This window comes from Bidens hawaiensis, unplaced genomic scaffold, assembly GCF_021521415.1.
Source record: "Bidens hawaiensis isolate Kalapana, Puna unplaced genomic scaffold, B.hawaiensis_p1.1 tig00069291_1, whole genome shotgun sequence".
NCBI lineage: Eukaryota > Viridiplantae > Streptophyta > Magnoliopsida > Asterales > Asteraceae > Bidens > Bidens hawaiensis.
Window position 1 is genome coordinate 32501 of NW_027502231.1, and position 2500 is coordinate 35000.

The 2500-nt window shown below is 54.0% G+C and overlaps 1 non-coding gene across 1 annotated transcript; it reads right to left on the bottom strand.

Annotated features, from left to right (window-relative positions):
- Positions 1–135: 135 nt before the first annotated feature.
- LOC143605413 (5S ribosomal RNA) lies at positions 136–254 on the bottom strand. Its single transcript, XR_013148525.1, has one exon. It is a non-coding gene; the product is annotated as a 5S ribosomal RNA (ribosomal RNA).
- Between the last annotated feature and the right edge of the window lie 2246 nt (positions 255–2500).

A 2500-nucleotide genomic window follows, 5' to 3' on the forward strand; every position in this document is an offset into this window, starting at 1 on the left:
TACAAGTGTTGGCGCGGCACCAAGTTGAAATGGCACGTGTCTTGAACTTTTGCGAGAAAGTTGGAAATGCACAAAACAACTCAACCCAAACATGGCACCAAGTCATGCACAAAAACATAAAAGTATCAAAAAAAAGGGTTGCAACACGAGGACTTCCCAGGGGGTCACCCATCCTAGTACTACTCTCGCCCAAGCACGCTTAACTGCGGAGTTCTGATGGGATCCGGTGCATTAGTGCTGGTATGATCGCAACCGAAATAGAAGCATTAGCTTATTCATTTATACATTTCCCAAAAGGTAAAAAAATAAAAGAATCAAGACTTCCCAGTGGGGTCACCCATCCTAGTACTACTCTAGACGAAGCACGCTTAACTGTGAAGTTCTGTGGATACGAGGCACAAGTAGCTGCAATGCTATGAATGTGTATATCCACCATGATTATATTGTTTTATACAATCACCACATGACATTTAGCAAACTGGCCTGTAATCCTGGCACTTTACCCGATAAGCTGGTCATAAAGTTTCCTCTCATGTTCGCAAGTCACGTCGCCCGATAACCTGGCCACAATGACTTGCAAAACCAAAGCTGGCCGGTAAACCTGGCACGTTACCCGATAAATGCACGGCACGTTGCCGGTAACCTGGGCACGTTGCCCGGTAAGGTTAGCACGTTACCCGATAAAATGTCGGCGTTGCCCGGTAAAGTATCCACGTTGCCCGGCAAACCTGGCCCGCTGCCCGGTAAGGTTAGCACGCTGTTCGACAAACCTGTTACGGTCCATCGGCTTCGGGTTAACCCGAAGACATGATGTCATGATTCCATACCCGTTAACGTCGACCCATTCTGTAAAAAAACCTGGAACGTTGATGTCGAGCGAGCCCGGTCCGCATTCGGGTCCGAGCACGACACGGATCTACGTTTTAAACACATGACTGACTAACGATCGTGACCGACTAACGATTCCATAACACACCACCTATACCCATGATAATGCTTCCCCGCTACAAGTCCCATTTTCGTGAAACTTGTGGTGACGTCGAGGGCCCGAGCACGACACGGTCAACGTGTTGACCCGAAAACATGAGGTTACCAACCCCGACCCCATAAACCGCTCATAAAGTTTCCTCTCATGTCCCGGACGCAACGCCTCGTGTCATTAAAGCGGAGTTGCCCAAAACAGGCCCACGGGCCCACCAAGCCCGGCCCGCGGGCCCTTCACGACACGAAAGGGGGTTCATTTCTCTTGGACAGTCATATCTCATGGTCACGAGTACCCTCACAGAGCCTCGTGTCGATCCAACCCCGTTTGGACACCTTGCCCCCACCAAAGGCCTTACGGACCAACCGGGCCCACCAAGCGGCCCGTCCCGACCCGAAAACCAAAATTTTTTTTTTGGGAAACTCATATTTCAATGTCCCGATGCCCCACGCCAAATTTCGTGTCAATCCGAACTCGTTTGGTAGGGTTTTCAAAAATTATGATTCCTCAAAAATTTAATATCTGTTTCTGTCACTATGCTAATTGTTCAGAATGCATATATAGGGAAGGGGTGGGTGTTGAGCGCCCATGCCTGGGCAAAGTTGGCTACCAAGCTAAAATATGGAGGTTCAACGTACGAGAAACCAAAGCCCCTCCCCCATGTTGCATACGAAGCTTGCCCAACGACTTGGTTTCTTGCACAACGACCCGAGTATACTGCCCCAAAGTTGCACGCCCATGGCCAGGCCAAGGCATGCCAAGGCGCCCATGGGCAAGCCAAAGGCATGCCTAGGCACGGCCAAAGCAAGCCAAAGGCACGGCCAAGGCAAGCCAAAGGCACGTCTAGGGCATGCCAAGGCACGCCCATGGTCAGGCCAAGGCTTGCCAAGGCACGCCCATGGCCAGCCCAAGGCATGCCAAGGCGCCCATGGGCAAGCCAAAGGCATGCCAAGGCACGCCCATGGGCAAGCCAACGGCATGCCAAGGCGCCCATGGCCAGGCCAAGGCACGTCCAAGGCATGCCAAAGCTCGGCCAAGACAAGCCAAAGGCATGCCTAGGCACGCCCATGGCCAGGCCAAGGCATGCCAAGGCGCCCATGGGCAAGCAAAAGGCACGGCCAAGGCATGCCAATGCGCCCATGGGCAAGCCAAAGGCATGCCTAGGCACGGCCAAGGCAAGCCAAAGGCATGCCAAGGCAAGCCAAAGGCACGTCTTGGGCATGCAAGGCTCGGCCAAGGCATGCCCCGGCACGCACATGGCTAGGCCAAGGCAAGCCAAAGGCATGCCAAGGCAGGCCAAAGGCACGTTCAAGGCATACCAAGGCGCCCATGGGCAAGCCAAAGGCATGCCAAGGCACGCCCATGGCCAGGCCAAGGCATGCCAAGGCGCCCATGGGCAAGCCAAAGGCACGTCTTGGGCATGCAAGGCTCGGCCTAGGCACGGCCAAGGCAAGCCAAGGCAAGCCTAAGGCATGCCAAGGCGCCCATGGGCAAGCCTAAGGCATCCCAAGGCAAGCC